Below are 12,198 nucleotides of genomic sequence, written 5' to 3'. Positions count from 1 at the left end.
TATCTATAAATAATGTGCCTAATCTGCATGTAGAGACAAATCTGTCCTGCATTTAAATTTCACCCTCATTTCTGCTCAAATACACAGGATTCCTCTGTACTAGTTCGCATGGCACAGTGGTTCCTAAGGGTCACAGACCATGTTAGATATAATGTAAAAGGTGGATAAATTATCTTCCCAGAAACAAAAATGCACAAGTGGATAATATCTGCATTCAAGACATTTGCTAATCCCCTGAGTTTTATCATCCATGAACTTCTTGCAAGTAAGATGGAATGGGATGTGGCCTTTTAGAAAAATCTCAAGGAAAACGAAGATCAACTTAGAGTAATTTTATTGGGAATTATGTGGTCAGGACACAGGTATCTTCCTTCAGCATTCCATTTTAATTAATGTCTCACGTGGATCTTATTACGTAGGTGACCTCCTGCCCTTTGGTCATCTCCACCTTTCTTTCGAAAGATCTGATGAAGTATCCTGTAATAACCATGCTAGCTTTCAGGCCAGTGCCCCTTCCTTGAGGAGAAAAAAAAAAGCCCTCTTAATCTGTGCCTCACATGCATCATAGTTCTGAGTTTTGTAAGAGGAGGATCCTATCCTGGAGGGTTTGGTGACTATCCAGTTTTCACATGAGCATAATAAACTGAAATTACCAGTTACTATACATCCTGTCTATTGTCCAAAGAGATACACAACCTTCTAGAGGAACAGAAACAAATCTGCAAAAGGTCATGTGTAGTTTGGGTATTTCTGAAGCCAGGCACTAAGTCTGTTTTTATGGGTAATGTGTGAAGATGCTCTGCTCTTGGTAATTTACCATCCCTAAGGAAGTCTAAGTAGAGTCATGAAGTGTAACCTGACAGTCGAATCTGAAAGCAATTGAGATTTCCCAAGCATAACTTAGCCCTCTTCTTCTGTATGCAGTTCAAGTGCAATGCCCAGAACAATACAAATCCAATTGGTAAAGTGCCTTCAATCTACACTTTGACAAATTTGTCCCATTTCTAAATTATCACTGGCTTGATCCTGTCTAGAAGGAGGAAAATAAAATAATGTAATGACACCCTGGGCAGGTAGAGTGTCTTTTATCAGTGATCTCAAAACACCTCATAAGCATTAATTACTTCTCCAAACATGCTTGGGAGGGAGATGTGGTTATGACCATCGTGCTGATGAGGAAGCAGATGCTGGGTCAGGGATGGGTGACTTACAATACACCACCCAATCTTGACCAGGTCTAGATTAGGAAGGAGAAAAAAATGGCCTAAGACAGAACATTCAAGCTATTTTCCCAATGTCACCCATCACTTGCCAGTCAAGCCTGCCCTTCCCCTTCCCGCATCACTACCCTGTTTCTTCCTCATCTGGTCATCTCTAGTCCCCATTACCGGGTATTGTCAGCACTCCACTGAAACAGGGATTGTCCAAGCTGAGCCACATAAGCTGGGCTTCCTTCAAGTCAAATAAAAAGGAATCAGGGGAAACTAAGTATAAGCCATTTCTCAGGCTTTTCAGAGGATTCAACTTAAGGATAGTCTGAACCGTAAGCATCAGACTAGAATCAAACCCACTGGAGCTCCTGAAGACTCCGTTTTGAATGAGCTGCTCTTCCTGTGGGCACTAATGATAAGATGTTATCTGTCTCCATGATGTTCCAATACATTGGATAAAGTGCAGCTAATTTTAGCCTTTATTGTTGCACATCCCACACCATCAACTGAGTAAGGCACTGTGTTAAGAAAGCAACATCCAGAGAGTATGCTCCCTAAACTTCGCCCTTTTTTTTCTCCTTTATCTTCATCAATTCTCTAGTTCCCCAAACTTTCTCAGTAAAACAAACTCAAACTTCAGTCCAGAATTAACATCAGAGCCAGAACAAAGTCACGTCAGTGCCCCCGCAGACCAACTTATCAAGGAAAATTCCAGAAGCTCCCTGACCTGTCAAAGCCTCTCAGTGGGCAACATCCCTCCTTTTGGTATTAATATATCAAACCTCAGATGGAACAAAAAATATATGTCATTCTGGGTATTTCTACTTCCTGTACCTCTTCCTTGCCTTCTCCAAAATAGGCAACAGGCAAGAGATTAGGACTTAAACAGTGATAGCCACTGCGGAAAGAAGCATGTATTACAAAATAAAATCACAGTAAGTTAGTTCCATGTCACATCACTAGAGAGAAAGCTTACACACAACTGAGAGGAAAAAAAAAAAAATCTCTCTTTCCATTGACCCACTCAAAACAAGCCATGACTTCATCAGGCCTGGATATCTGGTAAGTTCCACTAGAATATCATGCTCTGGAATTTAGGAATTAGAGGAAGGGGCCAGAGGAAATTTTAAAATAGCCCTAGAGGGTGGTCAGGCCTGGTTCACAGATCTGCTACACTGTGTAACCCACAGCCCTCTGGGAGCTGTAGCAGTGATGTGTTTTACTTTTCTATTTTGAGACTGTGACTCACATTACAAATATTGACTTCTATTTCTCTATTAGCATCAGATTTTTTCTTGAATCCTCCAAATTGACTTTGACTATAACTTTGGTTAATATTAAACCTCCTGGGTCAACACATCTTTATAGCTGTGAGCTGCTCCAGCCACTGGAGTGGGGATTGGCAAAGAAGTATTACAACCAGGAGCAAGACACAGAGAAGGCTCCTTCCAGGTGCCCCTTACCCCCACCCACCAACTCCTCCAAACTTTCCTGCCAGACTTATCTTCCCAAAGCACCAGTGAGGATCATGGTTTCCTGGTGTAAAAGCCTTCCACAACACCCCACTGCCAAGAGAGGAAGGTTTGAATTCCATACCTGATCACCCTGTCCTACCCCAAAGATTTTGCCAAACACATTTCCCCCCTTCCCCAACAAACATGTAATCTCTTCCTCGCTTTAATCCTCTAAGCACTTTGGGTCTTTCTTATGATACATAAGTAAACTCACACATGAGTAAATTCTCACTCAGCTTCTCTTGCCTCCTTCATCATAGGCTTGGACACACTCATCTTTGTACCCACTATACGCCTAGCTCCTGAGCCAGGCGCATGGGAGATGATGAATAAACATTTGCTGAGCTGAACTGTATCTCACAGTTTATCTGTTTACTTTAGGCACATGATTAATCATCACATGAAGTATTTAAAATAGCCACACTGCCAGGTGGCTGGAGCAAGACGTCTCAAGGAATATTGGCTGGTTTTTGCTAATGGCCAGCTACAAGAACATTCATTAGTATTCTTCTTCCCCTTATCCAGGAGAGCAATTGTAGCCAAAGGTGCAATAAACTGGAAAATATAAATCAGAGAGAACAATACAAATAGAAACTCACGGGGAAGACAACATCCTAACAGCATTTCTATGATGAGGTCTTTGGGGGGATATGTGAGGGAATGGAATTAGGGCATGAGATGTGTTTTCCCCCTGCCTTTGCATATTTCTGTGTAGGTGACTGTAGGAGAAAATACTGGGAAAGCTAGAGGAAAAAGCAGAAAGTAGAAAGAACAGGAGAAAAATTAAAAAGAAGGAAAAGAAACTGAAAAACCAGGTATCTCACAGGGAACAAATGAAATCCCGCGACTACATACAGTGAATTTGACCTCTTTCCTTCCCGAAACTGGAAATAACCAGATAAAGTCCAATCCTGTTGTCTGCAGAGGGGGAAATGGAGGGTAAGGGGGGCCAAATTATTTCACTTCCTTGGGGTACAAGAACTTTAACTGAAAGCAGGCATCTTGTCCATGATGGTTGAACATCTTAATCAGGGTCATTAAACAATTAACTGGGTGCCTGTTTTGCTGACGGAGTCCTTACAGCCCCAAGTGTTTGCCATGTCCTTCCCTACGCAACATCAGGTGATGCTACAGGGGCTGAGGATACAGGAAGGAATATTTGATTTCGTCAAAATATGTCCAGAGGTTTAGATAGGCCCTTTCTATGCTATACAACTGAAGCAAAGCCTGATTGATTCTAAAAACGAGTCCCTGTGGAACATTCTCAGCAATGTTGGGCGAGTCCCCTACTTTTTCAAAGCTTTGAGAAATATCTTTAACTCATATGTTATTGCCTGTGCTCGATTCTTCATTTGCATTCACCCAAATGGGGCCATGGTTGAAGAAAAGGCATGGAGGGGAGTTCTCGATCACTGGCTGGCACACTGGCCTCTTTGGTAGTAAGGCCAAGAAGTGTGTGCAGGTGCGGCCAGGCTTCCGTGCCTCCAGCTTCAACTGTCATCCACTCTCCAGTGTTCCCTCAATAAAAATAACTGACCCACATGCAATTTGGGACTTCCATCAGCTGCTTTGTATCAACTCCGCTTTTTTGAAATACTAATACCCATTTGGTTTTAGAAAAATAAAGGGAGCAGGAGGCTATTTGACAGTCAGCCTTTCTCGAAAGTCTTAGGAGTGATTTGTGAGTTTTCTCATGGTTTGTAGTAATACACAAACAAGAGAGGTATGTTTCCATTTTATCATATCCCTGTGGATACTGAAAGTCCATACTTTCCTGTTGCTGAAACGTAATGGAAAAAGAAAAACTAAAAAATCCCTCAAAAGGAAACTCAGCAACACTTCTTTTATGACTCATTTTCAATGTCAATAGAAAGATCTATTTCCTTGGTAGGTGCACTTAAAAAAAAAAAATACTGAAAATTCCAGAACGGAATACACTTGACCCTTGAACAACACAGATTTGAACTGAGTGGACCCATGTTATATGAGGACTTTTTCTAGTAAATATGGCACAGTAGTATAAATGTGTTTTCTTCTCCTTATGTTTTCTTAATAAGATTTTCTTCTCTCTAGCTTCCTTTATTGTGGAATATGGTATATTATACACACAATATACCAGATATGTGTTATCAAGGGTTTATGTTATTGGTAAGGCATCTGGTCAACAGCAGGGTATTAGTAGTTAGGTTTCTGGGAAGTCAAAAGTTATACGCGGATTTCTGGCTGTCTGCGGTCAGGGTCCCAACCTCTGTGTTGTTCAAGGGCCAACTATAAAAATCTTACCAGTATCTTAAGGCCAAGAGAAAATGTTTTTCACCAAAATAATCCATTTATTTGTTCACCTTTACTCTTTCCTTCTTTATTTTAACACAAAACACTTCGTCTATTACAGGCATGTGTGGTACATTTGTGATAAAATGAACTGAATATTTGCAGAAGTTTGTCAGGAATCTAGTCTGAAGCGTCAGTAGGCCTGCCTACCAGGAATAAGAAAATCTTCCTATAAAGAGTTGCCTTTCTCTCTTTTTTTTTTTTTTAAGATTTTATTTATTTATTTGACACACAGAAAGAGAGAGAGAGAGAGCATGAACAAGTAGGCAGAAAGGCAGGCAGAGGGAGAAGTAGATTCCCTGCTGAGCAGGGAGCACGACATGGGGCTCTATCCCAGGACCCTGGGATCATGACCTGAGTGGAAGGTAGACCCTTAACCAACTGAGCCACCCAGGGGCCCCTTGAGTTTGCCTTTCTAATAAGCATATCAACTCAGTCCCTGGCTGTGTTAATACATAGTCCATGGGCCAATACTCAATACAGTTTTGGTCAACCTTACATGACACTGACACCACCACCAACACTAAGCATCAGGCACTATACGAGTACTTTGTATTCATTGTTTCATTCCCCATTTCTCACATGCTCTCACTGGGCATGAACTGTGCCCAGTGTTTTCATCATTTTACAGATAATGTTTTCGGGGTATTGACTTGAAGTGGAGTGCATGATGGGCCAAATTTAGAGACCAAAAACCAATGTTTGAATCCTTAGAAAAGAAACTCCTACACTCAGCACCTTGGATTTGAGTTTACTTTGCTTCCCAGAGTGCAAGCAAAAATGACAGAAGATGGGGAGTCCAGAGAGTTGAGATGACCAGCTCTGAAGCCTCCTTTAAAAAGCCAGACAAATGGTAATACAGAAGGAAGGACGAGGGATGCCTTTGGGCCTCACCCCTCACTCTTAACATCCCAGTGTAAGGCATATGTCTGGCATTCAGTGTGTTCAATATACACTGACTGGATAGAGAAAAGGCTGTCTCTCTCCTGCATGCTCAAGGAATTTCTGGAAGATTCAAAATCTCTGCTCTTAATGGCACACGCCCCTCAGGACAAGAGAGAGGGGCGCACAAGGTAGAGAGAGAGAATGGGAGAAAGGAGGTTGCATATAGGCTAAATTAGAGCACTATTATGAACATATTACTTAATGTTGGAGTATTAATGACTTGGAAATATGTTAAAGCAGAGTTGGGTGATGGATGTGCCTCCCCCTGGGCTCAGGCCATCTACTAATGCCTGTGGTTTCAAGGCTGTTGAAAAGCCTTGACAACTTCTCATTTACAAGCACTAAATAGGGTGCGATTAGTCCATGATCTATGTAGGATTAAATGCTCAGCTTCCCTTTCCTGGTTTCTCTCTGCTCACGAGATCCACAGTTCAAAAATACACTCTCCCTTCTGCCAAGAAGGCTATGGAGCCCCACCATGGTTACTGCCCTCTGAGTGCCCTTCCCGTTTTTGACCCCACTCGCTATCAGAAGTTTCTTTCCTGTTGAGCCTTCTAACTCATCAGTTAGCACAACAGAAAGGTCCGGCAAGCAGCTGCGTCCCTTGTGCTTCCTGTGGGCCTCACACCTGACCTCAAGCTCCCATCTCATATACTGGCCAGGCTCCCTGCTTCATTCAGCCTCCCTTGTACCCAGCACCCTATCAAGAGAAGACATGCCCTCTGTCTTCACACAATCTTACATGGCTGCCCATCAGACCAAAAGCATCCCTTAAATCAAGCCTTTTTCTACTTTTCATCACTCGCACATCTTATCTAAAGAGAGTGTGACTATCCAGTGTGCAGTTTCTAGATCCTGCTTCAGATATGGGATCCCAGGTGGTAACTGATCAGATAGGAGCATATGTGCTAGAATATGATACTTGTCTTTAAGGCAACTTCGCCTTAACTGGGGGAGGTGGGGCGGGGGGAGGAGCACAAGTTTCCAAAGGTTCTATAAGACCCAATGTAATAGTAGGAATTTTGATACAGAGAGAAGTCTAGGGCCAAGGGTCTTTGGAATGTCTCCCAATCACACCAACAGGTGAAGGGTTAGTGCACTAAGCTCTGATTATATTTCTCAAAGCTTCAGCCTTCACTGCTGCCTCTCTGCACTTAGAAGCCTGGCCTCCCCATGGCCCTCAGTGACGACTTGATAAACCATTGACCTCAATTATTAAGTGTGGAGCAGAAACAATATTAAACCTGACTCTCTGTTCCCAGTTGAGCTATCATGTGTCTCCAAGTAACTTGGCAGGAACCTTTTTCTCACCCCATGTCCTTCCTATTACCCTGCAGTATGTCCTGAACCTCCTAAGCAACCCCAGAAACTCAACTCCAGCTTCTCAAGGGTGAAATTGTTGGACACCTGGGCTGGTGGTTTTTGCAGGTCAGCACTTCATCAACAACCTCCTTCCTTCCCCAGAGGTCTGATGATCACACGGGGTCAAGAGGGTTATTCCTTCTATCACTAATCGCTGTTGATTCCTGGGAAGCAGAATTGTGTTTCCCTAAAAGGGAGCTGAGTCATTCCCAAGCAAGGAGTTTCTTTTCTTTTTTACTTTGTTTTAGAAAACTGAGTCTTAGAGTAGTCTAGATAGGGATTTAGAAGAAGTTTCATCCCTTTGGCCAGCACGGCCTATAATTTCTAGTATATCTGGTTGTGGCATCAACAGCCAAAAAGAATCCTAAAGAGAAATTCCACTATCTATGAAAACAGTCATAATGGCAGAACAACTATATTTAGCAAACGCCACGCAACATGTTGGTCTTCAACATCATTTAATCCTCATAGCAATCCAATGAAGTAGATACTGTTTAGTTCCATTTGAGAGGCTAAGAAATAGAAGGGAAAAGGCAGTGGTGCACTGGGAAACATTAACCACTGACTCTCCAGACAGAATGAGGCCCAGTGTAATATTCATCAATTTCTGTTGGCTAAACCTGCACTGTGTTACGAAAAATTTAAAACTACCAACACGATGTCAGTGAACACGGGGTTGGAGAGAACTCTGCATAGCTGGTTTCAAGTTGACTCCATCACACACTGGACAGAGAAGTTATGTTATGGCCTCAAAGTCACAGAGCAAGTACATGGCAGAGCAGAATTTGGAAAAGAGGGCAAACTGGCTCCAAACTCCACATCCTTAAGCACTGACAGACAAAGCACAGCCAGAACCAACTAGAAGGGTCCCCTCTGATTAGCAGGCTGTTTGGAATGTTTGTCGTAATTAATTATGTAATTTCACAGATAATCTCAATGGTATTTGTCGGCACAGATGATATAGCATGTCTTGACCATTTCTGTCTTCCCTACACCTAAGATATTACCTGCTTGCTGTAGGTGTTCATAGCTGTTGGTTGAATTTTACTGACTAGGATTGGAGCAGCACAGCTTCATCTTCGGTGAATCCCTCGGAAGTGGGATTCAGTATTCTGACTGGGAGTGGGGGCCAGAGAGAGAGTGACAATTGGCAAAGTAGGATGAGGTCTAGGAAATGGGGGAACCCTGCGAACAGACATTCCCCATCTGTCTTTTCCCCAAGGCCAGTCTTGGAACCCTGTGCTCACAGCTCTGAAGTGGAGTATTATTGGAGACACCCCACTTGCCGAGAACTCGTTCACCTTCTTTGCTGCATGAGGCCATCAGTGAGTCACTCTGGTCTGGCTTTCAAGTAAAAAGTGGAGGCAGGAGATGTGGGCCATCCTCTGCAGATCAATGGGTGCAGCTGTCTGGTATAAAACCAAAACGCAGTATGTCTCACTGTTTTGCATCAAGATCAAGGATTCGGTTTGTAATTTCACTGCCTTCAAAATGAAAACCGGAAGACTCTGCCCTGAGGGATCGACTTAGCTGGCCTGAGAGATGTAGGAGGATGGTTGACATGCTATTGTCCTGTGTCAACACAAACTCTAGTTAAGGCATAAACTGCAGTTGGGTGAAACACTCTGGTGAAAACAGGCATGCATTTGGGCCAGACATGCCATGTTTACATAGATGACCTTATTTGACCCTCACCAAACCCTAAGTAGACAGGTTTTTAAAAATTTATTACTGAAGTGTAGTAGTCATAAAAAGTTATATTGGTTGTAAGTGTACAACATAGCGACTTGACAAGTCTCCCCATGATCATTGTGGTCACTGTCTCTCACCACACAACGCCATGACAATATTACTGACTATATTCCTTAGGCTGTCTTTTCATTTCCATGTCTTACTTATTCTATAACTGGAAATCTGTACTTCTTAGTCTCCTTTGCTTATTCCATGCTGAGCAGACAGTTTTTAATCCCCATTTTTTCAAGGAAAAACTCTTCCCTAAGTGTTCTGGCCAGAAAGCCCCCGGCCTACTCAGATGGTTGACTTGTAAAGATTGTAATGAAAGGAATGCATACAGATGGATGGACAGGATGAAGGTACGGAGCCCAGGGAGCCATCCAGGGGGCAGCAACAGTGGAAAGCCCTTGCCACCCTCAGATCTAGAGCAAAAGGGAGGACGAAGTATGACCGGAATCCTGTAAGAACGGCAGCCATGGGAGGGAGGCCACCTGACCGGAATCATGGCTATTCCAGAGGAGCAGAGCCATTGTGAAAACCGAAGCCTGACCTGAAGGAATGCAGAGCATAAATACCCCAACCTTTCTCTGGCCCCAGCAGGAAGCTAGGTGGTAGACGGGGTGATCCCAGTTTCCTGGACACAGAGCAGGGCAAGGAGGGACAGAAGATGCATCTGAGGAGACACCCAGAGAATAACCAACAGCAAGGGACTACCTTGCTTAAACAGGTTAAGTTTCTGCCAGCAGGGCCTGAGAGAGAGCACAGAAGAGACCCGTCCCTGTGGCCTTGAATGAGCCATTTCTGTAGCCTGGGCCTTGGTTTCTTCACCTGAAAATGGGACAGGTGACATAACACTAAGACAATGCCACTCAAATACTCATCATTCTTAGCCTTCGTATCGTGGTGTGATACTGCTCACATGGGGCCTTGCTGAAAACAGGACTTGATTGCTTTCCTGTCTTCTTTTCCCTCTTTGAATATGAAAGTCTTAGGGCACATTACCACGAAACACCAAAAGAGCACCACAACGTGAAAGCGTTGCCATTCAGAAGACACGGGCGAGTTCCCGGGGGCTCAGTCCCAGAAGTGGCTATTGCATGGCTGCAGGATCCCTCCGTGGGCAGCACAGCCCCGGCCCTGGCCCCACTGTTCCACGCAGCGCGTGGGGGCTTCCAGAGGGTTGGAAGGGCTGCCAATCCACGCGGTGCTAGTGGGAAGATGGTGGAAGGATCCACATGCATGAGCACAGACATGCATGCATACACATACACACACACACACACATCATCATCATCATCATTATCATCATCATAATCACACACTAAATCTGTGCAACATTTCTGGACACGTTTCTTTAGAGGGATCAGTGTGTGTCATGTTGTGATTCATAGATATGACAAGACAAACAGGGGCAGCACGAAAGCTCTGAGAGATGCCAGAAGCTCTCTAAGTTCTTGTCTACATTTAACCACTAGGCAACCATTTTCACACTGAACACATTCAGGGCAATGGAAAACGTTGATAAAACTTTTATAGGCAGGGGAAGTTCGATCTATTCCTATTCTAACATGGAACTATTCATTATTGAGAATTCATATAAATAATATAAAATGATGACCCCATGTCTGGAATGTGGTCAGATATCCAGCCTTCTAGAACTAATCTTTCAAAGGCAGGACAATTGATATTTTTATGATCATTTAGTTACTATAAGAAGAACGTTTGAAAGACAGATGTCCAGGGGACCAAAATACGTCTCTATGCAGATCACCTGCTTCTCTGAGTACTCTGGCTCTTAAGCCCATCTAGAGCCCTTTGGCTCACCTGGGGTCACCTACAGGCAGTTCCCAAGCACACATACAAGAGATGGCCTCCTGTATGCCTCACACCCCAGGGTTGCTCTTTGGCCTCAGGGCTGTGCTTGACTCCTGTGTCAAGGCATTAATGCCCCAGGAGCAACCCTTACCTTATGAGGGATGGAAGGGGGTAAAAAAGTACTCCAGGCTATTTGCCCTCCATTAGGATAATTCTGAGGCATGCTCCACACAGTGTCTCAGAGGGTCCAAAATGAGATTAACCTTCAGTTGCTCAAAAGATTAATCGCTCATCAACTCACCCTTTTTTTGGCCTACCTGCCTTCCCCTTCTTACCTTACTTCCCTACTGTGCTTCCAGGAATTACTTCCCGATTACCTGCTTGCACCCAAATCCTTGCTCACGGCCTGTTTTAGGGGAAGTCAAACTAATACTGTGCCTTTGTACAAGTTAGAAAAAGATACACCATCCTCCAGGATGATCCACAGCATGCTGGGCAGAGTGCAGGCTAGGTTCCAACACCCCTCACTCCTCCCGGTACCTCTTGTGCAGTGAACAACATATACCACTGCATGCAGGTGCTCTGGTACCACAGACCTCACAGGGTTACTGTAAGAATTAAATGAGATAATGTATGTGAACATGCCTGATACACAGTAGGCATGTTACCTGGAGTAGTTTCCTTCCTCTACTTTTGAGATTTTCACACCAGTTTTTTCAGTATTCCTTTCTTACTTTTTAGCTTTTTCTTCATCCTTGCCATTTAGATGCCACAGATTGCATGTTACAAATCAGGAAAGAAATGAGAGAGAGAGAGAAAAGAAAAAAGAAACACGAGAGAGCTCAGGTCTTAGCTTTCTCTTCCAACGTGCTTGCGGTTGGGTTGAAGGTGGCATGGAAAGGGGTTCAAATGTCCCCTGGAAATGGTGAAGAATAGGCTACTGAGAGAGAATGTTGCCCTGAGCCCAAAGCAGTTTCTCCAGGACTGCCTGGAGAACCCAGCCCTCCCTGCAATACAGGCAGGAGAGATCATCCCGGGACACACAGCTTTGCCTACTCTGGGCTACGAGCTCACCTACTTAACCTGAACCGATGCATTAATTCAGCGAAACAAATGGTTTGACTAATATTTTTTTTCCCTGAATCAACCACCTCCTAGGGCATCTTGCGAACACAGGCTTTCTGTGCAACAGGATCAGGTGATGTCAGCTCAGCACTGACAGACGCACCCAGACCGAGCAGAGGCAGGTTTGGGGAGTAATGAGAAGAAGGAAATTTAAAGTGTAT

This window comes from Mustela erminea, chromosome 7 (assembly GCF_009829155.1).
Source record: "Mustela erminea isolate mMusErm1 chromosome 7, mMusErm1.Pri, whole genome shotgun sequence".
Taxonomy (NCBI): Eukaryota; Metazoa; Chordata; class Mammalia; order Carnivora; family Mustelidae; genus Mustela; species Mustela erminea.
This window is presented reverse-complemented; position numbering follows the sequence as displayed.